Here is a 27,314-nt window from a genome sequence, read left to right on the forward strand (position 1 = left end):
GATCTCATTCTAAGGCATGCTCTTTAACAGCTTACTGAAATGTTCCCATACCTTCCAATCCTAGTTTAGGCCTTGAGCCCTCCACATGGCCAATGGCTTCCACATGTCAGGAGGCCAGGTGTGCTCCCTATTCCTCCAGATGAAAAACAAGAAGAGAATTTCCTTTCTGTGTAGGGTTTTTTTTATTATCTTCCTTTGTCCACACCTTGGCAGGTCAAAGAAGCAAGTCAGGGGCTTTTCCTGAACCCTGAAGGAAGGATCCTCTCTGGTATTTTAGACCTCCAAATCTCTGTTCCTCAACCCCCACCAGAAAAGTTCTGCTTTTAGCAGAAAATCTTAACTGGCACTCCTTTATCTGGAGCCAGGCATCTGCATGTCTAAAGCCTGAGGCATGGAAAGCATTTGGCCTCCCTGCTCTATCTGCCAAGAGAAAAGAAACACTTTTTAATACTACGGTTTTGAAGATTCTGGAACAGTCCCAAGTAAAATAAGATTCAGTTGTAGGGGTTTCCGATTTGGGTAAAAAAACCGAATCAGGCCCTGATTCGGAAATACCGAATCGGATATTTCCGAACCGATTTGGGTCGATTTGGAAATATTCAGAAATCCAAGAATAGACTATTTGCTAGCCATTTGCAATTGCAAGTGGCTAGCAAAATTCTGCAGGAAGCTACAGGTTCCTGCTGGTTCTTTGAAGAGGGGAGGGGGGAGGAGTAAGTGACTAACTACCTCCTCCTCACCCCTCCCTTCTAGCCAAAAGAGGCAGGAATCTTTGCTCTGCTGTTGTTTGCAATGCATTGTAACGCAATGCATTGCAAACAACAGCAATTCTGTTTGTGAGATTCTCTGATGTAAAGTCAGATGTGTTGCTAAAGTGTGAGAGACTTCAGTCGTGCCCTATGCTGTGCCTTCATGGTGTGTAACTCAAAGCCAGGACAGAAATAAAGTGTGTTTGCAAGAAATTCTGTTTGTGAGATTCTCTGATGTGAAGTTAGCTGTGTTGCAAATGTGTGAGAGACTGCAGTCATGCCCTGTGCTGTGCCTTCATGGTGTGTAACTCAAAGTCAGGACAGAAATAAAGTGTGTTTGCAAGCAACTCTGCTTGTGAGATTCTCTGATGTGAAGTTAGATGAGTTGCTGTGGTGTGGAGGGGGGGCTGCTGTGATGTGTCACAGTGGTGTGCCTTTAAACCTTCAACTCAAAGGAAAGAGAGACTTTTTTTAAAGCTTGATTCAAAGTGTGTTTCTGTGTTATTCTCTGGTGTTAGATTGGTTCCCATCATAGGGAACAATGGTGAGTGGCTGGCCAGCCTGCTCTGGGGGTGGAGGCCATAACATGCCCCCCCAAAGAGCAATCTGCCTGAACCTTGGCAGAGGGTTGGAGGGCAGGTGGGAGAGGGCCCCCTGAAAGTTGCTTGCAAAATGCCACCCCCATCCAGAAAAGCCCCTTTTTTGTCCCCCGTAGAGAACAGTGTATTGGAGGAGGAAAGGAGCAGCTTCTTTGGGGAGCCATAAAATGGCCCCCCAAAGAGCAATCTTCTTGAAACTTGGTTGCGGGTGGGAGGACAGGTGGGAGCAGATCCCCTGAAGGTTGGGGGCACTTTGCATGCAAAATGCCACCCCTAGCCAAACAAGCCTCTTTATATCCCCCCATAAGGAATAATGGAGGGGGGGCTAAGAGCAGCTTCTTTGGGAGGCCATGAAATGGCTCCCCACAGTGGGATCTGCTTGAAACTTGGTAGAGGGTGGGAGGACAGGTGGAAACAGGTGCCCTGAAGGTTGGGGGCATTTTGCATGCAAAATGCCACAGCTAGCCAGACAAGCCTCTTTTTCCCCCCATAGGAAATAGTGCAGTGGAGGAGGATAGAGGCACCTTCTTTGGGAGGCCATAAAATGGCCCCCCCAAAGTGGAATCTGCCTGAAACTTAGGGGAGGGTGGGAGGACAGGTGGGAGTAGGGCCCCTTAAAGTTGGGTGCATTTTGCTTGCAAAATGCCACCCCAAGCCACCTAGAAAGGTCGCCTGTTTTTCCCATAGGGAATAGTGGCGAGTGGAGGAAGATGGGGGCACCTCCTTAGGGAGGCCATAACATGGCCCCCCAAAGTCCAAACTTTCTGAAACTTGGTGGGTCGTTAGAGAAGAGGTAGAGAAAGGTCCCCACGAGGACTTCCGGCTTGGAGTTCATGGAGGGCTGAAGCAGCTCAGGGAGCTGGGCTGTCCGTGCTGCTGTTTGTGAGGGCTAGTGGGGTGCCAACTGCCCGTAGCCCCCTGTTCTCAGGTGGAGAACAGGCAAGTACGCTCAAGACCCTGAGAGTGTGAGGGTCTCGGCTGTGGGGGGGGATCTACGCAACGATAACCCACCCAGCCTTGAGACCCCGCTCGTAGACGGCAAAGATCTCTGCAGTAGCTCTGGAGTCAAGTTTTTGGCTTAAGACCTCCGTACCCAAGCTTCAGTACCAAATTGGGAATACTGGACTATCGTAACTACTGAAACAGCAATTACAACCCATAAAGAAGATTTAATAAGGTAAAGATTGCTATCTCTTTATGTGAGAAGAAAAATGGTAAAAGAAACTGAATCAAATTAGAAGACAAAAATTGCAAAAGACTTAATAACTTACTGTGAATATTCCGGCAAAGTAATTGAGAAAAAAGAATTTTTTAGAGAGGAGCTAACGCGGAAAATAGATTATTGTTTACATACCTGCGGCTTGTAAGAGATAGCAAAGTGTGAGAAAGTTGAAACATCGCAAGAAACGCTGTGTCGAGAAGAGAAACCGGAAGTGTGTCAGTGCAATAGAAAGACTAGCTGGAAGAGGCCTCTGAGGAACCGGAAGAGGACATGTGCCATTTTGAAGAAGGGAAAGAGCTTGACCTCAAATTGGGCGGAAGTAGGACATTTTGGATAAGGGAAAGGGCATAAACTTCAAGTGAAAACCATAGAGAAAAGACGCCCGACATTTCGGATGCTAAGATCGCAAATTTTTAAAAGACTTTGTTAAAATTTGACACTTAAGGTGAGGAAAGTAAATCAGCCACACCACGGAGTTAAGTAAAAGAGCGGACTCGTGGGAGTGAGGTAAGGCAAGCCCCACGATGTCGAAGAAAGAATGGCAAACGGCGCTGGACAGTCTCGATAAAAAAGTTGCAGAGGGGAATAAGGAGATCAAAGATATGATGCAAGAGATTGTGAAAGACATTAAGGAGTTCAAAGAGACTTTTAAATCAGAGATGGTGGAGCTGGTTAAAAATATTGATGAGGTCAAGAAAGAATTACAATCGACACAGCAGAAAGTTAAAACAGTGGAAGATGAAACTGACAAGTTGGCTGTATCACACAGGATAGAAACCAAGGGTTTGAAAGAGAGAATGGCCATGGCGGAATGTAAGCATATGGAAAAACAACTTAGATTTCGCGGAGTCCCGGAAGTGGAAGGGAAATCAACCCAAGAGCAGATTTCAGAAGTACTAGCAGAATTTTTGAATAAGGAACCGGAGGAAGTGGCAGCCTTTCTGGATGTGACATACAGAATCAACTCAAAATATGCAGCACAAAAAAACCTACCAAGGGATATAATAGTCCAATTTACAATGAAAAGAACAAGAGTAGAGATTGTGAGTAAGCAATTTCAAAACCCTCTGGAAATTGGTGGAAAAAGAGTGAGAATAATGAAGGAACTTCCTAGGGGGGTTTTGTTGGAGAGGAAGAAATACAGGGAACTAGTACAAATGTTGAAAGAATTGAACATCAGATATAGATGGGAAATACCAGAAGGATTGAGTTTTGAGTTTCGTGAGACCAGAAGAACACTCAGATCTGGACAGGAGATGGAAATGTTCATAAAGGTCTATGAAAAAGACTTACCCAAAAGATCTAAAATTTGATAATGGAGTGCAAAATTATATCTTGGAACGTAAATGGACTAAATTCACCTTCGAAACGTAAAGCTACTTTCCACTGGCTATCTAAACAACATTGTAATATAATTTGTTTGCAGGAGACACATATTAGGAAACAGGTTGTGAAATATTTAAAATTTGCTAAATTGGGGAAAGAATTTGCAGCGGCGTCAAAGCAGAAAAAAAGAGGAGTTGTTTTATATATTAAAGATGAGCTGCAACCGAAAGTGATTTTAAATGATCTGGAAGCTAGATATATAGCAGTGGAAATAATTTGGAACACAAAGAAAATACTTTTGATTGGGATTTATGCACCGAATGGCGCTAAAGAGAACTTTTTAAAAGAGTTACAGAACCAATTGGATGGACTGACATATGCTCAAATAATTCTGGCAGGTGATTTTAATGGAGTAACAAATTTGGATGATGATTAAAAAAACGAAAGGCGCTCATAAAAAAAAGAGGACTTTTGCCAAAATCCTTTTTTGGAATTAAAGATCAGGAAAATTTGGAGGATGTTTGGAGAAAAAGTAACCCTAAAATAAAACAATATACGTTTTACTCGGCGAGGCACTCGACACTATCAAGAATTGATATGATCTGGGCCTGTAAAGATCTGGCGGTATGGACTAAGGAGGCGGAAGTAATGCCTAAGATAGGCTCAGATCACAATCCAGTAATGTGGAAATTTGGGAAAGGCACCAAAAGACGAGGATGGAGGATAAATGAAGATCTGCTGCAATCAGAAGACAATATAATGCTACTACAAAGAGAGACCAAATTCTTTATACAATATAATCTAAATAAAGGTGTTTCAACTGACAAAGTATGGGATACCTACAAAGCAGTAATCAGAGGAAGGTTGCAAATGGGAAAAGATTTTATTCAAGCAGTAAAAACAGTATATAGAGACCAATGTGTGGCAATTGTAGTAAATGATGAGCTAACAAAAAAATTGGAAATAAGAAAAGGTACAAGACAGGGGTGCCCATTATCTCCATTGTTGTTCATCTTGATTTTGGAATTGTTATTGATTCAAATAAGAGAAGATGAGGCTATAAGAGACATAAGGATTAAAGAATTTACCTACAAGGTTAGAGCTTTTGCAGATGATGTGATGGTCATAGTGGAAGATCCAATACAAAATATGCCAAAGTTGCTTGATAAGATAAAACAGTTCGGAGATCTGGCTGGATTTTATGTTAATAAGAAGAAATCAAAGATACTATGTAAGAATATGACTAAACAAAAGCAGCAAGAATTAACGGAAATTACCGATTGTGAAGTAACACATAAAGTTAAATATCTTGGAATTGAGTTAACTGCGAAGAATATTGATTTATTTAAGAATAATTATGAAAAGCTATGGCAACAGATTGATAGAGATATGATTAAATGGAATAAACTAAATCTATCATGGCTGGGAAGAATAGCGGCAGTTAAAATGAATGTGTTACCACGGATCATGTTTCTATTACAAACAATTCCAATTATTAGAGACACTAAACAATTTGAAAAATGGCAGAGGAAGATCTGTGACTTTGTGTGGGCAGGCAAGAAACCACGAGTAAAAATGAAAGTTTTGTGAGACGCTAAAGAAAGAGGTGGACTGCAGTTGCCAAATATTAGACTATACCACGAAGCAATATGTTTAGTTTGGTTAAAAGAGTGGATGTCACTGAAAGATTGTAAGCTCTTAACATTGGAAGGTTATAAGAAGCTGTTCGGATGGCATGCCTACTTGTGGCAGGATAAAATAAAAGCTGATTCTATGTTTTTGCATCATTATATCAGAAGGAGCCTCTTCACGATCTGGAAAAAATATAAAAAATATCTGGGTGAAGGCATCCCCTCTTGGGTGGTACCATTTGAAGTGATTGATCCGAGAGCTATCTACAATGAAGAACAATGTTTACCATATAAAGAGATATTGATTATGGAACAGAAAATGATAAGAATTAAATCAGAGGAAGAGTTATCTTCTTGTTACGGATGGTTCCAATATAGACAGATCAGAGACCTTTATAATGCAGATTGTTCAAAAGAAGGAATTAAATGGGAAAACTCAGAGTTGGAAGAGACTATACTACAAGAAAGCAAAAAGAAGATATCTAAGATTTATAAAATACTTCTGAAGTGGTATACAGAGGATGAGACGGTCAAAGTACAGATGGTGAAGTGGGCAATTAATTGTCATAAAGAAATAACAATGGAATCATGGGAATATTTATGGGAAACTACACTGAAGATTCCAACTTGTACCAGTATTAAAGAGAATGTTTATAAAATGATCTATAGATGGTATTTAACGCCAAAGAAGATTGCGCTTGGAAATGCTAACATGTCAGATAAATGCTGGTAATGTAAAAAGCATGAAGGATCATTGTATCATATGTGGTGGACATGTGAAATAGCCAGACAGTTCTGAGGAGATATTATAGAAGTAATAAATGAGATATTGCAGATTCAAATAAAGAAGAACCCAGAGCTAATGCTATTGAACTTAAGCATGGAAGATGTTCCTACTCAATACCGAACATTACTATTTTATATGACGACGGCAGCAAGACTTTTATATGCGCAAAAATGGAAGGTGCAAGAAATACCAACTATTGAAGATTGGATGCATAAATTGCTGTACATGGCGGAAATGGATAAAATAACAAGGAAGCTGAGAGATCAGAATCCAGCGGAATTTTTTACGGACTGGGGAAGATTGAAAACATATTTAGAAAAGAAGTGGGACGTAAAGGGGGAATTATGGCAATTTGAAAATTATTACAATGGATTTGTTATTAGAAGAGATAGAGTCTTTACCATATGAAGTGAAGTATTAGCTAATTGTTAGCCCAAATGTAAGTGGACTTAGAGTTAACAGATATTGTTAGAATTACTAAAGTAGATATTTTATCCGACTGTTAGTTAGTTTAAATTTAAATATATGTGGAGCTAATATAAAGTAATAGATAATAGATTTTAAGTTTATAACAATATTTTTGAATTTGATAGGGCTTAGTTGAATAAAAGAGTAAGTAAACATGAGATAAGGAGTTATAGAAAAAGGGAACAGATTGGGAATAGATTAGGCTATAGGGTTGGAAATCTGTTGGAAGTCTTGGAAAAGGGGGGGAGGGAAAGGGTGGGGGAAAGGATAATGAGATGCTATTTGAAAGTTGTATATTAATATTCTCACCTAATAAAAATTTTCTAAAAAAAAAAAGAGAGAGAAAGGTCCCCACCAAGTTTGGTTTGCTTTGGAAAAAAATGCCCCCCCCAGGGCCCCGGAAAGCCGGGAGTGAAATTGACACCCGAATCTTTCTGAAGCAAACCCGAATCTTTCTGATGAGGAGAGCCATCTTTCTGATGAATCTTTCTGATGAGGAGAGCCATCATACCCTTTGTGGACAACTGAATAGGGGTGTGCAGAGCCAGGTTGGTTCGGGTTTCCCAATTCAGATTTACCCAAATCGGGAAACCGATTTGGAAAAGCTCTGCACACCCCTATTCAGTTGTCCACAAAGGGTATGATGGCTCTCCTCATAACTACCTCCTCATTATTATCTGGACTATACCACCAATGTGGGGCACCCTACTTGGAACTGAGCTCATCTTGCCTTCAACCATCCTCCTGCAGTCAGAACAAGCAAGACAGCTCCAACATTCAGGAGACTGTGGCGGAACCATGCCCTCAGAGCATCAAGAACTCTGAGTCTGATTCGGCTGTGCCATGGGAACCATCTCTCTCTGACCTAGTAGCAGATGTCACTGTGTCATCCCCCAGTGAAGACTTCTACTTGTATATGGAGCAACTATTTAAAAGGGCCAGATCTCTGGAAATAGATGCGACTGTTCCACACCTCCCACTACGGATCCAGTCTTCAAGGCCATTCAGTCAGAAACAGTGGATCCAGTAGCATTTCCAGTGATTCAAGGCATGCTGGATGTCACAACAGTCTGGGCCACACCAGCCTCCACCTCAGCTACATCAGAAAAAATTGGAGAATATGTATATGACAGGACAGAAGGTGCAATCTTTCTCTACTCATCAGGGAGACAACTCAATGACATAGAAGGCTTTGCAGCCCAAAGGGATAGAGAGGGCAGAAAGCTGGATATTTTGGGGTGCAATGTTTATACCTCTTCCACCTTACCATTTAGGATAGCTAAGTATACACCCATAATAGGGAGATAACTATCTTTTTCTATGGGAAAATATTGGTCCTTATCTTCAGCTTATATCTGAAGAAAAAATGTGATTGTCCAGAGTTCTGCAAGAACAGGCAATTAGGTTCTCAAAGCAACAAATTAATACAGCTTGTCATGTTGCATATCGTTCTGCTAAATCTCTCATCTCTGCAGTCACCCTGTGAAGGAATACCTGGTTAAAATCTACAGCTCAGTTAGAAGACCTAACCCTTGAGAGAAGTGAACTCTAGCATCTCCATTGATACTGCCCTGAAAAAGATCAAGGAAGATTGGGTTGTAGCTAGATCCATAACATCATACTGATAAACCCCAACCTTTATAAACAGAGGGGGGATCTAGACTGTACCTCACCTACCAAAAATTCCCTAAATACACTGGTTAACAATCTCAGTTTAAACCTTCTCTCTCTCGTACTTAGTCTCAGTCTCGTCTTAAATTTTACCATTCAAAACCCAAAGAAGGCACACACTCTCATAAAGGCCCACAGGGCTCTGGAAAGCAGGGCCTTTGACTGTCTGCCTGTGCTTCCGTTCAAGGACTGCTTGGTCAGGTTCATCCACAGTTAGAAATCTGTTACCCTGGAAGCCTGAGTTCTAATACTCGTCCTCCACGGTTATGCCTGGAATTAAAAACTGCACCAGTTTACCTCCTGCCACTACTCCCCCTCTGCCGCCTCCCCTTCTGTTACAAGAGGATCATTCACTCTTAGATAAGGGTAACATAGAGGAAATTTCTGTCATTTCTGTAAATAGGGTTTTTTTCTCCTCACTTTGTCAGAGCAAAAAATTAGGGGGGAAACAACCATTTTAATTTGTATTTTCTAAACCAGTTTATTCTAGCAGAAAAGTTTCATATGGTATCTCTGTGGGATGTTCTTTCCTTACTGGAATCCCAAGTTTTGCTTTCAACTATAGATTTACAGGATGCACATGTATCAATAAAGAAGGAGTTCAGAAAGTTCCTACATTTCCAGTGGGCATACATGTCTGTAAAACACTGGTTTTCCTTTTTACCTCTTTTCAGTCTCCAAGATTTTTTCAAATGTTTTTACTATAGATGTAGCTCATCTCGCAACAGAGATGCAACATTTTCCCCCACCTAGATGATTGGTTAGTTACAGCCCATAAAAAGAAGTTTTCTCGGGGCAACTCTTGACTCTTTCAAGGATTGTACCTTTCACCCTAAGAACAGGTTAACCAACGTTTTGACAGATGTAACCACAACTTGCTCTTGCCACTTTCAAAACAATCAAAATATTTAAAATATTTTAGGGTTCATGGCTTCAACAATATTCATAATCCTAAGTGGGTAGCCGTATTGGTTTGTAGTAAAATAGTGGGATTTAAGTCTGGTGGCAGCCTAGAGACCAACAAAATTTTGGGGGTGCAAGCTTTCAAAAGTCAGAGCTTTCTTCTGAAAGTGTCAGAAGAAGGGATCTCTGACTCTTGAAAGCTTACATCCTAAAACTCTTGTTGGTCTCTAAGGTGCCACTGGACTCAAATCCTGCTATACATAGTCCCGTTTGCTAGGCGAAGGCTCAGGCCTCCACAAAATTGGTTTGTAAGAGTCTTCTTCCCTCACTTCCACAACCTAGGAAGAAGATTGTCCATCCCCACACCAATTTTAAGATCCCAACATGGACATGAAGTCTGGGACCAGGATCTGGAATAAAAGTGCATTGTTGTGAGTGAGGAGTTGTTTAAGGTTGAGGGGCTATCTGTGGGCAAGAAAAGGTTTGCCTCCCAATGCCTGTGAGAGAGCAGTATCATTGTCCAGCATAGGTTGCAGATCATTAATGATGCATTGAACTGTTTTGAGCTGGGAGCTGCATGTGACTACCAGTGGTGATCTCTTGCTGTTTCATTTGTGCTGGTGGATACTCTTGAAATGCATCATGAGAGAATCACAAGTGGTCCCTCACCATTGATTATCTCCTTCCTCTCTTCTCCAGATGGGGGAAACTGGCTGTCATCTCCCTCAGTGCCAAATGCAAGAAGTTTTGTTCCCAGGCAGGCAGGGACTTGCAGTCCTTGGGGAATGTTTTTCAACTCCCCTGGCCGGACACTCTTTTTATACCTTTCTTCTTCAGCCCTTCTTTACACCATCACAGAGAAAAATGCTTCTAGAGAGAACAGCTGTCATTTTTATAATTCTGTATTGGTCAAGGCAGACCTGGTTCACTGCCCTGGCCCTCAGGGCCAAAGGCAGGACCTATTCATTCTCCCATGCTCCCACCTTCCTCCACAATCTCCCCAGTCTCAGCCTTATGGCCTAGTTCATCTAACCTCATTATTAAGTTATTCTCAAGTGATCAAAAACATCCTAGTGGAGGCTACAGAGCCTACCTCCAGAACATCCTATGTACTCAAATGGTATAGATTCCAGCTGTGTTCAAAAGGAGCAGAAGTGAACCCAGTAGAGTATCCTCACCCCACTGTCCCCACTATTCAGTCTTCCTGAAGCAGAAGGGACTTGTCAGCTCCTCTGTTCAAGTACATCTAGCTTCAATCTCAACATTTCTATCACCCTATCTTAGGGAAATTGGTATTTGCCAATACTGACTCAAAGGCCTCCCTTAAAGGGTATAACAGACTAGAAAATCTCTACTCTCCTGTCAGCCAACTTCACAATGGAATTTGTCCTTGATTCTTACAAACCTCATGTCTAATCCCTTTGAGTCCCTGGCTCCCTCCAGCTCCTCTCAGCCAAAGAAGCCTTTTTGGTTGTCATTACCTCAGCTAACTGAGGGCTAAACTACACGAGATGCCCAACACATGTTGGGTTCTTGCAAATTTACCAGGGTAGTGTTGTTGGCAGCAGGATAGGAGTGAAAAGGTCAGCAAGGGGAGCCTGAAGCTGCCAGGCAGCTAGCAGTGGCAGAAGGAGCTGCTGAGGCTCTTGCTGCTGCCGCCACTAAACTTAACCATCTCTGTGAGAAGGTAAGTCTAACAGCGGTGGCGGCAGCTCCAGGTAAACTTGTAAGAACCCGACACGTGCCTAGTGTCTCATGGAGTTTGGCCCTGAGATTCAAACACTCAAGTCAGACCTGCCCATCCAAAAGTTTCATAACAATAAGGTGATTATACAACCAAGCCTTCCATTTTTGTCTCATCCTTCCACTTAAATCAAGACATAGTGCTACTGGGTTTTTTTTCCCCCTTCTCCCAAAGATGACTCAGAGAAGGCCATGTACTTGTAAGATGTTAAGCAAGCATTCTCCTTCTACCATCACAGGACAGAACATTTCATGAAGAATGGAAATCTCTATACACTTTGATGGACCTAAAAAGGGATTTGTAAAATTTTGGCTGAAATATTAACATGCTGGATTTTAAAATTTTTATTTTATTAGATTAGATTTTTATACCACCTCATCATCAAATGAGGCCCGAAGTGGTTTACAACAATTAAAAATAGTTTAAAACAATTAAACAATTTAAAACAAAAAACAGCAATAAATGTTGTATGTTAAAACTAAAAACATAACATTGCAATTAGTGGTGCCAGATTATGGCCAATACTAAAAAAAGCAGTCAGGTAGCAAAGATTCCATATTAACCATGGCTTGTTAAAGGCCTGCTGTAATAGTTCTGCCTTGCAGGCCCTGTGGAACCTAAATAGGTCCTACAGAGCACGTATATTGTTGGACAGAGCATTCCACCAGGATGCGGCCACCACAGAGAAAGATTTTGGGGGAAGAGAGACAAGCCACTCAGAGGCTGGGTACCAGTAAGCCGTGAAATGAAGAATGCAGACTTTGTGGGGGATCATATCAGGAGAGCTGGTACTTCAGGTATGATGGTCCCAGACCATGTAGGGATTTAAATGTTAAAACCAGCACCTTGAATTTGATCCAGAAACCAATTGGAAGCCAGTGCAGCTGCCGAAGAATAGGTTGTATATGAGAAGACCATGATGAATTGGTCAGAAGTCTAGCAGCTGCATTCTGGACTACTTGCAGATTCCAGAGCATCTTCTAGGGCAGTCCTGTGTACAGTGAATTACAGTAGTCTAAGACATCCATCTTAGATGGATTCATTTTCAGCCAGCTCTGTCTTAACCATCTGACCATGGCATCCAGACACCGCCTAGGCTGGAGAAAGACGCCCCAGGCTGCTTATTCAGAAGGAGAAAGAGCTGGGTGTTACCAGCATCTTAATGGCACCCAACAACATACCTCCTGATGAGTTCCACCAGAGAACATATATAAATACTAAGCAAGATCGCTCCCTGCAGAATACCACACACCAGTGACTACTTGGAGGACCTTTGGTCTCCAATGGCAACCCTCAGAGAGCATCCCTGGAAGAATGAGGAAAACCTTGTTAAGGCAGTTCCTTCAACCCCCAGTGAGGCCAAACGGTTGACCAGGATTGTGTTCCTCATTTATAAATGTTGCCCTTTAGGGATCACAGACCATTCCTCTAGGGCACAAACTTTGTCCTCTGTCTTCTCAACTGGATCTTCTCTTAGAGATCTGCAAAGCAGCCACTTGTAGTATCTGATAAACATAGACAATATAGACCAAGTGGCTGCATTGAAGTGGATTCTCAGAGTGACTCTACTATGGGCAAAGAAGTCCTGAACAGCCTGTTTCATTAAGAGCTTCACACCTACCTTCTCTGATAAGCAAGCTCACCACTCTCCTGTGTGGGACTGCACAGAAGACACAATGATGAAAACATGGTGACACTTACTTGTAAGTGTGGGCTTTATCCCTCACTGGGGAATATTCCTTAACATCTTCGGAGCCTGGTGGCCAGCTGGCAACAGACTCAGCTATAAGATGTGGCTCCTTAAAGAAGTCATACAGCTTTACCAGCACTGCTGGCCTTTTGAACACTGCTGCTGTTCCAGGGCCTACCACCTTCTCCTTGGGGCACAATATAGTCAAAACCGTATTACTGTACCCGCTGAATGGCTCTTCCCCATCTGTTGGCCTCAGTAAGTGTGGATGTGTGCTCCCCAACCTGGACACCCTCCTTTTATCTCCACCGAATGCAAGAATGCAAGAACCTTGCCAAAAGGTCGGTAAGCGCTTTTGTCCCTGGGAATCTTATGCATGCACAGTTCCTGTGTGTGCTGGCATAGAATGCTCAATGAACATCAATTACAGATAAGTGCAAACATGTTCCACCATAAGTAGTCTGTTGTCATCTGTAATGAGAAAACCTATGTATCTAGTGATATGGCCCTATTTGAGATACTCAAATCTGCAAATTAGAGCCACGTTGAGAGAAGGGAGCTTTTTCTCCAAACATAGAAGTCCCCCTAGGACAGCCAAAAAAATCTATAAAATGGGGAGAAATGGAGGGGGAGTAAATCCCCATAAAAGAGGAACATGGTCTGCATCTACGCAGGCAGTGCAACTCTGTTGGAGCTACTGCCTGATGGTGGAGGCAAAGGCACTGGAGATGGGTAAGGGAGAGGTGGGCAGGCAGAGTGATGAGGGCAGGCAGACGCCATGGCAGAGCGATGGGGAGGGGGCTGGGCTGGTGGGTAGAGCAGGAATGGGAGCTGCTGCCCCCCTCTATCATTGCATGAGCTGAAAAGGCAAGGAAAGGTTCTGCACACCCTCTCATGTGGTGGGAGGGAAGCCACCACAACAGCCAGGCAGTAGCAGCACTTCAGCCAGGCAGGCTGGTGAGTGGTCAGTCCACCAAGTGAGAGGGGAGAATAGACAGGTGGACAGAGTGGCAAAGGGTGGGTGGGTGGGGAGAGCAAAGTGGCAGGAAGGGGAAGGAGGAGAGGCTGGTAAGCAAAGCTGCAAGAAGGGGGTGGGAGGAGGAGCTCGTACACTGGCACCAACTTCCATATTAGCCAGGTAAGTGGGAGAGGAGCCAGTTAGGTGGGAGAGGAGCCACCACTGCTACCCCACCCCACTGTATCAGACAGCAGCACTTCCACTGAGTGGATTGCCTGGCTAGGAGAGAGACAGGTGGGCAGGCAGAGAAATGTGGTGGAAGGAAAATCAGATTAAAGAAAGAAGGGGAAGCTTAAGGGCAAGTAGAAGTAGGAACCAATCTTGGGGACAAGGGTGGGGGAAGGAGTAGGAAAGAAGAGATGACAGTGGGAGGAAAGTGTACAGAAGAGGATCAGAAGCCAGAAGACAAAGCAGGAACCTGTGAGGGAATTTTCCCATGAGATTTTCACTGGTTCTCATTTCTGTGTGTGTATTTAACTTAATTTATAACTATTTTTTTCTTGTTGAAACTCAAGATGAGTTACAAAATCTAAAAACACTATAATCAGGTATCATAAGACATCCAGTAAACAATACAATAGGGCTAAGGTTACAAAATTAGAAGATATCATGAACAATGAAGAAAATGGATTCCCAAAGTAGAAGAGACCACAAAAGCAAGATAACATATACAATAAACGTGCAGTCAAGTACAATCTTATACCAAATATAAAGGTATCCCATCCCTCTCAGTGTTATAAAATTTATGGAGCAAGTTTTCAAGTGTATGTAAAGGCATGCATTCTCTTTATACAAAATAGTTTTCTAAATTTATTGTAATACAGATGTTTTTATATGAATGTATAATATTTAGGTCTCATCAGTGAAAGCACCAAATTGAATTAGGCTATTGACTTGCTTATTCATGTGCATAGTAAGTAAAATAAGCACTTGTGATCATATCAGCTTCACTGTCACTATCAACTGATTGGTATGAAGAGAAATGTAAAAAGCAAACCCAGTGGTCAGTTCTACAGATTTTATGGTGGTTAGTGTTTTACGAATTATATTATTCCCTAGGCTAGTTGTTTTCTCACCTGGATAATGTTGCAGTCAAACCTTTAAAATAAACTGGAATGTTTTGGTGCACACAGTCCTAGAAGCTAGTTTTACTGTTGTTTGGCTCAATGTGCTACTCTGTTTATTTAGTCTTATTCTAAAAAATGTAATTGGAATATGACAGAAAGATTTTACAAAGCTTAGCATATCTAGTTTTCTGTGTAATTGCATAGTTGTGGCTATGTATTTGTGTCAGAGAGGAGACTTATATGTGATGATATGTGAAATCAAATACACCTTAGGATGATTTTATATCTTGATAATTTTTAATGCAAACTGACTGTGCCTTATTGGATCATTACAAAGTATCAGTTATTCAAAAATTACCAAATGCATTCTTGAATGTATCTATATAAATTATCAAATTAGTGCATTGGAGGCTAGGGGATACTGATAGTATTTCATCACAAAACATTCTGATTTTTTGTTACAGTGGTACAATCAAGCTGCCTAAATCTATCTAATAATATACCCTATCAAAACATAAAACATAATGGAGATTATAAAAATATGACAGAATAAAATCCAGTGTAAAATGTTGTGCAGCTGAAACTAGGCTTGGTAAGCCTGCTCACTTTGATAGATCATGAAGTGGCAAATGCATTGAAAAATTCTCTATATATTTTCAATTATGCTCAGTCTCCTAGCAAAATTGTTGGATCATGGATCATTGCAATAGAATGGATCCCTTGATCTAGATCTCCTCCTCCATTTAACAGTGATGGGTGGCCTTCTGGTGCTGATCAAAAAGTCTGCAGCAGGTACCCCAGGGTAGGATATATATTTTTCTGAAAAACATAAGTAGTAAAAAATATAAATAGTGGGTTTAACAATCTGTCCCAAATAACTGGTTTCATCTCTACATGTGCAGATGTAATTGGGGGGGGGGTGGAATCATGCAAAAACATTTTTAGAAGTAGAGATTGACCAAGGGGAAGAAAAGTAAAAGTGGGAGGGCTGAGGAAGAGGGAGAAAAATATACAATTAAGCAAGCCAAAGGGGCGGGGGGGGGGAATTAGGGAATAGGATTCCCCTCCCCCGAGAGTCTTCCTGTGTTCCCCTATTGTACATATATAATCCCAGCATTTGCTGCACTGCTTAATCTGAGCAACAAAATTCCAAGATAATTTCTGCACATTGCCCCGTCTTCCTTGTCCTTCAGGTTTCTCAAGTACCTATCCTGTTATATCTGACTGGCAGTCCCTTCTTTCTGCTTTGATAAGCCTGGCTGGGGTCTAAATGTTTGTATATGGACAAGGACTTTTCAGTCTCCTTCTCCTTATCTGCAGCCTTCCCTATAGTCTGAAGATCAAGAGACCCTTCATAGCTGCATTTCATGTGCAGCAAGGGGCTGTGGGGTTTATACATACCCACACATACACACCCATAAGCAGGGCTGGATCGAGGGTGGCGGGGGGGAAGTCTGCCCCCAGCACCACCAGGGAGGGGGCACCGGGAGCAGCTGCCAGTTGCCGGAGTGCACAGGCAGCAGCGTGGGCAGCCTCGCAGCCCCCCACGCTACCTTTCGCCTGCCCCGCAGGACAGGGGGCAGCCAGCTTGCCATGCACCCCCTGTCCTGCAGGGCAGGCAAAGGGCAGCGTGGCTGCCCATGCCATTCGCCTGCCCCGCAGGAGAGGGGGCAGCCAGCTGCCCCCTGTCCTGCGAGGCAGGCACATGGCGCGGGTGGCCTCACAGCCCCCCACGCTGCCTTTTGCCTGCCCTGCAGGACAGGGGGCGCTCGGCAAGCCGGCCACCCCCTGTCCCGCAGGGCAGGTGAAAGGCAGTGCGGGGGGCTGCGAGGCCACCCGCACCATTTGCAGGGGTGCCGGCAACCCTAGATCTGGCCCTGCCCATAAGTGCATGTAATTACTTGAAGTCTGAATCTTAGCCTTTGTTTTCAACTCTCCAATTTGTCCTTGCTAGTATGTCCTCCTCAGAGTAGATGTACTGGCTTAAACCTTGATTCCCCTGTTGAAAATGGTATTACCATTCCCTTATAAATATTATGCTAATTTTCATTGGATGGTCCATTGAGAACTCCTTAGCCACAAAATGAACACAGTAATTGGCAAAAGAAAATAATAGTTTAAAACTGATTAAAATATAATTGTTTTGTGCTTCACCCCAACACTTATTAAAGCACTTTGCTCTGCCACATTTATAGGTAAACATCAGATGGGAAAACAAATGAAATGCTTTGGTTACCTTTTAATTGCACTTAAGTATTAGGAAGTACTATCAAAAATGAATTTTTAGCAAAAGAATGTTTAATTTCCATAATTTCCATAAAATTATATTTCCAGATTAAATTGGTAGGCTTGGATACAATGCAAAAAATTAAAAACAATATACCTTCAAAAATGTAAGTAATTGTATCCTTACTAATAATTAATATGTTTATTCCTTCTAAGTAAAATATCTTTTGTAATATATATGCCCACCAGACTTTGTTTTTATTTCTAACAAAAAAAGATTTCCTTTACAGAAGAATCTGTTGACATTTTTCCCCATCTTAAAGACATGCAATAATTTTATCTTTTGTGTTTCCCACCTGGTTCTTTCAGTAGTTATTTTGCTCATTTGTCTTCCCTACCTGCTGTTAAGTGAAACTAATTTTACACTAGGTGAAGGTGTTTGTAGGATGGCTGTGTCCTGTCCTTCTGCTCTGAACATTTTAAGGTACTGGGAGGATCACTGGCTTGCAGTATAACAATGCTAATGATATACTACTTTTCTGTAATTTTCAGTAGCTGTTTTAGCTATATTGAGCAAACGTTTTGAAATGAAGGCTAAAAATGGTAGATATTTCCTATTAATGCAAGCACGTATTGTGTACAGTTTGCATTTACCTCTCTCACTTTCTTTTTAATGAATGAATGCTTGTGCTCTTAGGGCAATATATAAACTGTCACAGCATGAAATCAATTTTCTGCCTTGATTCATCTTAAATCTGATAATTTCTAACACATTAGTATTGCAATTAGAAATGTTAACAGCAAATGGTAGCATAAAGGCATACTCTGCTCTATGAAAATTTAGTTTATTTCTACTTGTGCAGGCTATCTCATAGAAATCATAGGTGAAGGGTAGACTTGAAACAACATTTTACTAATAAATTTATCAGCTCATACTTAAAAGAAATGTATATTTCCTGCCTCTTGCTCTGTCTCTGTGGTCATGCTGCTGTTAAGACAGATTATTCATGCTTATTTGATTCAGGTGGACTTTTTGCAAGCTTCCCCACTAGGCCTGGGAATGTGGTACACTGAGGTCTATTCATAGGCTTCTGACATAGAGCAGGCTTTTATTGCCTGGTGTTTTATTGCTGCCAAATCCTAGTCTCCACCCATTTTGTAGGCACTGTGTTTATTCTTTAGAATCAAGAAAGGTTATCACCTACCTTAATCCATGCATCTGGGTGGATTAGGGACACCAGTGTTCCCCAGGATTCTCAAAGAGAATCCTGAAAACTTCTTGTTTCTTCTCTTTTGCTGTCTCTTGGGCTTCAGTGAGGATTTGCATCTGTAATGGGAAACCTGGAGCTTTTCTCAATGAAGACATCAGATCAAAGTTCAGTTAGTCAAGGCCTTTCTAAAACATTAAGGGGGCTTGGACCTACACAATAAAAAGATGAGCTCTGGCAGAGATTGCAGTAAAAACATTCTGATCAGTAATCCGGATAAAGGATAGATTATAGGGCAAAGAACAGCCCTTGTTTAAATTGCTTTGAGAACCCCAAAAACTAAAGAACTCGGAACTTTGGTTTTTTTTTAAAAAAGCAATAATACTTTATTTGATTTGCTATTTATTTGTTCTATTTTTATTATACCATATAACACATAACATAAACTTTTAATATTTTAAAGTAATTGCTGTCTTTTGTACTTTGTAGTATATATTTTAAAATCCTCGTTTTAGTAGCAGTTTTGAAATTAAATTCTGGTGTGGACTTGCTTTCAAAAAGTTTATTGATGGCAATATTTAGTCCTTTTCAAACAAATTAATCATGACAGTGACAGTTTCTTATATGTTATGTTTTATTTTGATTATTTTAAAATCTCTAACAAATTGGAATACTTGACTAAAGTCAAAATTTATAACATTTCTTCTTCAAAAACTTGGTATTGGTTAGATAAGTTAATGATGCATGAATTGCCTATATGACACAACTAACTAATTAGTAGGTAGACTTTAAGTTAAAACATTTTGCAGAGCAAGTAATATCAGATAGTGTTACAACTTTCTTACTGGAATGTTTTCAGATTTTTCTTCTTGGAATTCTGGGGAGTTACATTTACTTCTGGCACAAACAACGTCTACCAATATCTAATCTTTTATTGTTAGGTATTTAAGCTTCAGGCTGTCCTGTAAATATTTTAGAAAAATTATCAGAGATCTGGGTGGCCTTATAAACAATTATGTACTGAACGGCACATTTTAAAATGTCAAATATTATAGGTTCTGGCTTGAGTCAGGCATCTGTATCTTGTTTTAAATGTGTTTTGGTCAGCATATTAGTGTATTGCTTATGTTTTATAGTATTGTGGATGGATATTGTCAAGCTAACTACCATTTTTATAGATTTGGGAGGCTGGTCAATAGATTGGAAAAATATTATGTAAGTAGATGATGAACCAGGCGTCCCCTCTGCTGCTGCAGTGAGTATTCAGTGTCCCACTTCCTTGGGAGAGGCAGCCTCAGTGCAAGCACAGAAATCTTGTGGGAAGAGATTCAGTCATTCCCATTTATCCTCTTTTTGCTGTCTTCCTGGTTGGTGTCTTTTAGTGGTCAGAGATTCTCCAACCCAGCCCACTGCCTCCTTGGTTGCCTCAGCTCCCTCTTAAGAGTGCCACCCTGTAATGGAGTAGGCCCAGAGCTGGACCCTGACTTATCACAGTAAGCACCATCACCTGGGAAAGCCACTGTGAGGGAGAGGCTTGCGGTTGCTAATGAAGAAATCCCTACGTATCTGGCAATGAGACCCAGCTGGCCTTGTCAGAGGTGATAGTGCCTCCCTTTTCCCTCTCCTCACCAGCTGGATGGGTGCAGCCTCTTGGAGACAAAAGTGGGGCCAGGCATCTTTGCTGACTCTGCACTCAACCCACAGCTCTACACTCCCCTAAGAAACTCTTAATATGGAGTGGATCCTTACTGCACCACCACCCACGGCAAGACACACCCCAATTATTCTTGAGTAGATCTCGGACAGTAGACAAACTATTACCTGAGTGAGTTAAATATTTCATATATTCCATGAAGTCAAGAATTCCCTTCTATAAGTAGAACGCGCCCTCTTTTATAGTTTCATGAGCTTTTTTGTAGCAGTGCTGGTAATAAGCATCCAATGTTCCATCCCTGCAGGAGCCAGGACTACAGTTTTCCTCTAGGAGTTGGCAGCCCCTGATCTGGAATTCTCCCTAAAGAACTTGCTTCTCCTTTCACAATTAAGATAAAGATTGTAGCTTCTCCCAGTGATGAAGTACAAGCATGTTTGACCTGGAACTGAAAAACAGGGTTCGAGAAATAGAGTGAAACAAATAAGCTCAAGCAGTAATCTCAGGGTCGCACTACAAGTGACGAATGACACTTGCCTGGCAAGTGAACAGACTCACGTGTATTCCTCCCTGTTCACTTGCTATTCACTTGCTCTCCACTTGATCAAATGGAGCGCAGGTGAATGGCAAGTGAACAGAGAGGAATACATGCAAGTCTGTTCACTTGCCAGGCAAGTGTCATTTGTCACTTGTAGTGCGACCCCTAGTTTCACAAGTCCTGCAGGAATACTGCTGTGCTGAGTCCACTGCAGTTGTTCAGAGAGCAGCAGCTTCCATGTGATCTGGCATATTGTCCTGTGAAGGTTCTGGAGAAAATAGTATTTTAGAGTCTTCAAGAAGGCAGTTTTTTGGTTTTTTTTTTTGTAATTAACACCATTTCTGTTCTTCGTTACTGGAAGAGTATTGGCTTTTCAATGTGAGGATTGATATGCATAGTGCAGCCTAGTTTTCTAGATTGCCTGTGATGACACGGGAATAGCTGTTCTCCAGCAAGAAAAATCTAGTGAAAGCTTTTGAAAGTGTAGATAATCTCTGTGCAAAAGAAGCCATCCAGGTGACAAGTTTCTCTGTATATTATGACTACGATATGATGATGCCACCAAAGAGAGGATTTTTCCGATGCCCTCCGTGTTATGACTGTAGTTTGACATTCATTCACAAACACTTCCTACTTGGAGGGTGCAATGTTAATGTTATTGCTTTGTCATCATTAATCCATGCACCATCTCTGTTTAGCATGCGTTTTTCTGAAGCATGTATCAAAAAAAGTTTCTCTTGCACAAAATATTATGGATGGAGATTTTTTTTCTATCCTATGTATAATACTCTAATGTGTGTGATCATATTGATGCATGGATGGATGATCATATTCAAAGACTTATTGTATAGTGAGGAAAATGAATGTGCTGTGTATAGTAGTGGTGCTTTCCATGTGTAGTACTCAAATGGCAAAGTAAGAAGTGAACCATACTGGCAAAAAGCATGGTGGAAATTAGTGCTTTCTTTTCCATGCCAAAATGCAAAGATATGGTCTAAGGTAGTGATGCTGTAAATTTCACAGCAAACCGATCCATCAGCTGAATATACTGTGTTTGACACTCATCATTAGATCATAACCCAAACACAGATTTGTTCAGTTCAGGAAGAAGAATGCAAACAGATTGCAGAAGGCTTTTCATATCCCTCCCTGGAAATTGTGTTGGGTCCCACCCTTTCTAGGAGACAGCAGTTGGGGTGGGGATCAAAAGCTACTCTCCATCTGATTCCCCAATGAGTTAAAAGTTAGCTTCAGATCTTCAAGCCTCTCAGAATTGCTGGTTCACTGCAAAGTTTTTGTGGGGTGGGGAGGGGTGATCAGAAACTGGCTCCTAGTTGATTAGGGGATCAAATGTGAGTGAACTTCTGATCCACACCTTTTCCTCAGACCACTGTTTCGGGAAAGGCTGAAACAAAGCAAAATTAGAGATCCAAAGACTATGATCTCTAACTTAGCTGTGGCTTCCAGAAAAACAATAATATGAAGGGGTGAGTTAGAAAACCACTTTCAGCTCACCCTCCCACCCCCTAAGCTGCTTTGTTTTGGGAAGACTGAACCACCACAAATTTAGAGATCCGGAGACTCTGATCTCTAACTTACTATGTCTCTGGCTTCACCAAACATTTTGACTAGGGGGGAGGGGTGACAGATGGGCAGTGGGCCTGCCGCTTTCTATACACAACCAATCCCATTTTAGCCCTGGTTTGAATGTGTGAAGATCAGATAGCAGCCAATCAGAGCCCATGGAAGTTTGCAGGGACTGGACAGAAGGCAATGTTGACATTAAAAACCTGTTAAACTGCTGTTTTCAGTCAAACAGGGTTTAATTGCTAGATGCTCTGGTTTAGGAAATCTAAAGAGTCTGGCTTGTAAGGAGGCAAGCTAATAAAATGTGGTTACTGTGAGAAGCTCACACTTAAAATTTAATTTTTGATGTTTGTTGAAAAACCCAAGAATCAGACTAGTTGTCTGTTAAAAGGTCACCAACAGCCCTAATTAGAGATGTGGGGAATGTGTGTCTCCTGAACCAGGAGAATGAACCATTTAAGGGTTACAGTAAAAGTCCACAAGCTCATTTGATATTTGCTCTCTACCTTTATACTCATAAATTTTAACTCTCTCATTTTCCTGTTGACCGTGCCTACAGCATAAGTTGTGTGATACAATCGTATATAGTTTCAAGCCTCTTTGCAAGACAATCTTTCAATCTCTTCCAGCCCACTTTTGCTGCGTTCCCGGAGTGGTTACAGTTTCCAAGTCTGGGACATCAGAAGCCAAATCTCAGTTGATCCGTGCAATCAGTTGTGAGTTGACTTCCGATCCTCCCTAAACTTTTGTGGGTTGAATCAACAGTGAAACCTAGTGACGTTTTCTCAGCATGGGGTCGAAAGCTGACTCCCGGCTGACTAGCTAGAAGTCATCTTCAGATCCCCTGCTGCAACTAGCCTGTTGGTGCAAAACTGCATGAATAGGGTGTGAACCTGTTGATTGATCAGTTTCCGGAGTGGAAGTGGAAGAAGGTTGTGAGCTATCAAATGTCAGCTTAAAACGGTCATGAGAACCCTATGTTTGCCACCTTGAATTCCAGCATGGCAGAAAAATGGGCTATATACTTAATAATTAAATACATATTGTCATCATGATAGATAGATCTGCTGTTCTGCTGTACCATCATATTCTATTAAGCGTAACTTACCCTAGGTGACTTGGGTCTGCTTTTTTTCTTTAACTCATACCCAGCAGTGTGGTTGCTACTTCTGTGTGGTACAGTCCCATTTCACTGGCACATGTATATTAATTGAACAACCATGTAAGCAGGGCCGGCTCCAGCATTGCTGGCACCTGAGGCAGCTTAAGGGCTGCTGCTGCATGTGCGCGCATATGACATCATGCAGGGCTGGGTGCATGCACAGGGGGGGACTTCCAGCCCTCCTGTTCAGTTGCTCTGTGGGCCAGGCGCAGCCAGCCACCCTAGTCGCCAGCTGCGCCTGACCTGCAGAGCAACTGAATGGGAGGCTCCCCGCTCAGCTGCCTCATGCTGCCACCGCCGCCAGCATGCGCTCTTGGCCGGGCACAGAAGCTGCGGGCCAGGTGCAGCAGGCAGCCAGGGCAGCGCACAGCAACGTGCATCCTCCCAGGCCTCCGGTTCAGATACTCTGCGCACCACTCTGGTCGCCTGCCGCACCTGGCCTGCAGCTGTGTACTGGCGGTGGTGGCAGCACAGAGCAACTGGGTGGGTGGGCTGGGAGGCTGCCCGCTCAGTGGCCCCGCGCTGCTGCCACCAGCACACACTCCTGGCCTGGCGAAGCAGCACTGGGCAATTCAGTTCCATGGCGCACGCTCCCGCCCCCGGGCCGGCACCCCCTCCGGCGCCTTAGCACCAGAGGCAGCCTGGGCCAGCCAGTGGGGAGACTTTTCAGTACACTGCCCTACCATTTGGACTTTCGTCAGCCCCACACATATTTACCTAAATGTATGGCTGTGGTAATAGCGTTCCTCAGGTCCAAGAACTGTACTGTTTACCCTTATTTAGATTACTGGCTGCTTGTAGCCTAGACCAGAGAGACACTGCTGGAGAACATTGAGTTTACTGTTCAGACTGTAGTCTAGATCTGTTAGTCAACTGGAATAAATCTTCACTGCAGCCATCCCAGACGGCGCAATTTATTGGTGCTATATTAGATGCTAAGGCGGGTAGAGCCTTTCTGCCCAAGGATAGAATAGCATCACTTCAGTCAATGGCACAACACTTTCAGAGTAAACATTTCCAGTCAGCCAAATCCATCCAGAAATTGTTAGGCCTCATAGCTTCTACTACCTGTGTGGTCCCCTTCGCGTGCCTCTTTATGAAACCCCTTCAGAACTGGTTTATAAGGAAGTTTAACCCTATGAGAGACCTGCAGTCTCTCTCAATCCTCAGATCTGTTCTCAAATCACTACATTGGTAGTTAGACCAGACCAATCTGAATAGGGGTACACATTTTGAGATCTACCCTCCTGAACTCAAACTGACCACAGATGCCTCCCTCATGGGTTAGGCAGCTCATGTAGGGGATTGTTCTATTAAGGGGACATGATCAATGTCTGAGACAAAGATGCACATCAGTGTCTTAGAACTAAGAGCCATACAGTATTCACTTACCTCTTTTGCAGGGATCCTACTCAACAAGAGAGTTCAAGTGCAGACAGACAATACCACCGCACTCTATTATATAAACAAACAGGGAAGGACCATCTAGTTAACCCTCTGCAGGGAAGCGACGTGACTCTGGTTATGGGCCATCCACAACAACACATACCCTCAGGCGATACATATTGCCAGGGCATCAAACACTGGGGCAGACACGCTAAGCAGTCTTTACAGACCACACTATGAGTGGTCAATCAGAGACAAGTACATCAATCCAATTTTTGCTGAATGGGGATTTCCTGACATCGACCTATTCACCATCCCTGAGAACACTAAGGCCAGGAGGTTTTGCTCTCAGGTGGGCGCAGACTGCAACTCACTGGGTGACTTTTCTACACTTTCCCATCAATCCCCCTGCTACCCCATGTTCTCTGCAGAATCAAATACTACCACACACATTGCATCCTCATTGCACCTTTCTGGCCCCGCAGGGATTTGTTTCTGCTTCTCTGGGAGATGGCCAAGGGTTGTTACCTTTGACTTCCAACCACCTTGTACCTACTTTTGAGGGGTCAAGTCCTGCACCACAATACGGCCACCCTTAACCTATTGGCATGGCTACTATTTCCCAACCACTCACATTTGCTAGATAAGTGACTCAGATCCTTCTAAACACTAGGAAACCCTCCGCTAGAGCTTTCTTTGAATTCAAATGGGACAAGTGGATATTAGAGAAAGGACAATCCCCCTTTACATGTCACATATCACTGGTATTTGATTACCTCCTCTTATTACTACACAGAGGTCTTTCTGCAGCATCAGTGAAGGTCCACCTAGCCCCAATCTCTGCATTCCATGAATACGTGGATAGCAAGACCCTATTTTTCCCACTATGCATCCAAGCAGTTTCTAAAAGGGGCCCTTCGCACATTTCTCCCGAAGTCTATTCCAATTCCCCAGTGGAGCTTATCTTTAGTGCTGGCTCAAATAATACTACCACCATTTGAGCCACTAGCTCACTGTACATTTGCCCTCTTGCTTTGGAAAGTGGAATTTCTAGTAGCTATTACCTCCCTGAAGAGGGTAGGGGAATTAGGTGCATTATGGATGGACCCTCCATTTCTCCAATTTTTTGCACAGAAGGTTGTCCTTACACCCGAGCCTCCAATTCACCCCAAAGGTGGTTTTGAAATTCCATTTGAATCAGAAACTGTCCCTACCACTCTTCTTCCCAAATCCCTCGACAGAATCAGAACACACACTGCACACTCTAGATGAGAAAGGGCTTTATTATATTATATGCACAGGACAAAGGCATTCAGGAAATCAAAAACCCTGTTTATATGTTACACTGGTACACGTAAGGGCCTTCAAGCCTCCAACCAATCCCTCTCTAGATGGATAGTGGCAACCATTAAATGTTGTTACTTCACAGCAAAGACTCTATGTCCGAAGTCGATCAAGGCACATTCCACATGAGCACAATCATCCTCAGCAGCATTCCTCTGGGGCACGTCCCTTTGTGACATCTGTCAAGCCACTACATGGTCATCCAATGACACATTCATCAAGCACTACACAGTCGATACAAACTCCAGAGCGGATGCAACTGTGGGGAATGCAATACTCCAGTCATTGTTTTCTTAACTCTCCTCACACTCACCCCCATTGGTAAGTAGCTTGTTATACTCCCAATGTGGAGCTGCACAGAAACACGAAAACAGTGTTGCACTTACCTGTAACTGTTGTTCATTGAGTGTTCTCTGTGCAGACACACAGTCCCTCCCTCCTTCCCTGCTGTGAGGATTTTAAAAAAAAGAGGTGTAAGATTCAGTAATTGGAACCATCCTCAGGCAGCTTAGGAGAACTGAGGGATGAGGGGGTGATCCGTGTCACAGTGCAATTGGGCGGGAAATGCTGCACATGCGCAGACCAGTGGAATTGCCCCCTCAGGAGCTTTAGAGCTATAAATCTCTCTCTGGAGCTGGCCTGCGCAGGCGCAGTCCCAATATGTGTCTGCACAGAGAACACTCGGCAAACAACAGTTACAGGTAAGTGCAACACTGTTTTTTAATTCACACATACACATAGTCCCAAATTATGAGGGGTTACAGGTCTCACACCAGTGTGTGTAAGGGCCAAACCAGAAAAGATGCTGAGAGATCTGTGGACAGAGCTGGGTTTTTTCAAATTCAGTTACCAGTCACTCAGGGGTATGTTTACAGTCAGGACCCTTATGCAAGAAAAGGGGGTGTTGGAAGCCCCCACACACTGTTTTCCCAACCAGAAATTGTCCCAGAGAGAAGCTGTTAGCTCTGGTGTGGCAAATATATTGGACAGAATCCCAGCGTTTTGTCTAGTTTGGTTCGTAAAGAAAAAGAACATAAGAAACGCTCTGCTGGATCAGACAAATCCATCCAGCCTACCATTCTTTCTCACACAGTGGCCAATCAGTTACTGCAGAGGCCCAGCAACAGGGCTTAGAAGGAGGACTTTTGTTGGTGTAGTCCCCTGACTTCAGTAGAACGAGTATGCAGATGGGCAGATGGTGTCTGAATTCCCTACTGAAAACAAGTTCACAGAAATGTATTTATTTAAAACATCTCACACTTCAAAAAATATTCCAAGGTGTATCAAAATTGTATTTTTAATAAGGAAACTTTATAGTCCTTGACCTATATGTTTTC

General features: G+C 42.6%; 1 protein-coding gene across 1 annotated transcript in view; it reads left to right on the top strand.

The window, feature by feature from the left end:
- The window catches only part of ELP4 (elongator acetyltransferase complex subunit 4), a 371,722-nt gene that overhangs the window by 91,871 nt on the left and 252,537 nt on the right, over window positions 1–27,314 (top strand). The window lies entirely within an intron of this gene.

The sequence above is a fragment of the Eublepharis macularius genome, chromosome 2 (genome assembly GCF_028583425.1).
Source record: "Eublepharis macularius isolate TG4126 chromosome 2, MPM_Emac_v1.0, whole genome shotgun sequence".
NCBI classification, from domain to species: domain Eukaryota; kingdom Metazoa; phylum Chordata; class Lepidosauria; order Squamata; family Eublepharidae; genus Eublepharis; species Eublepharis macularius.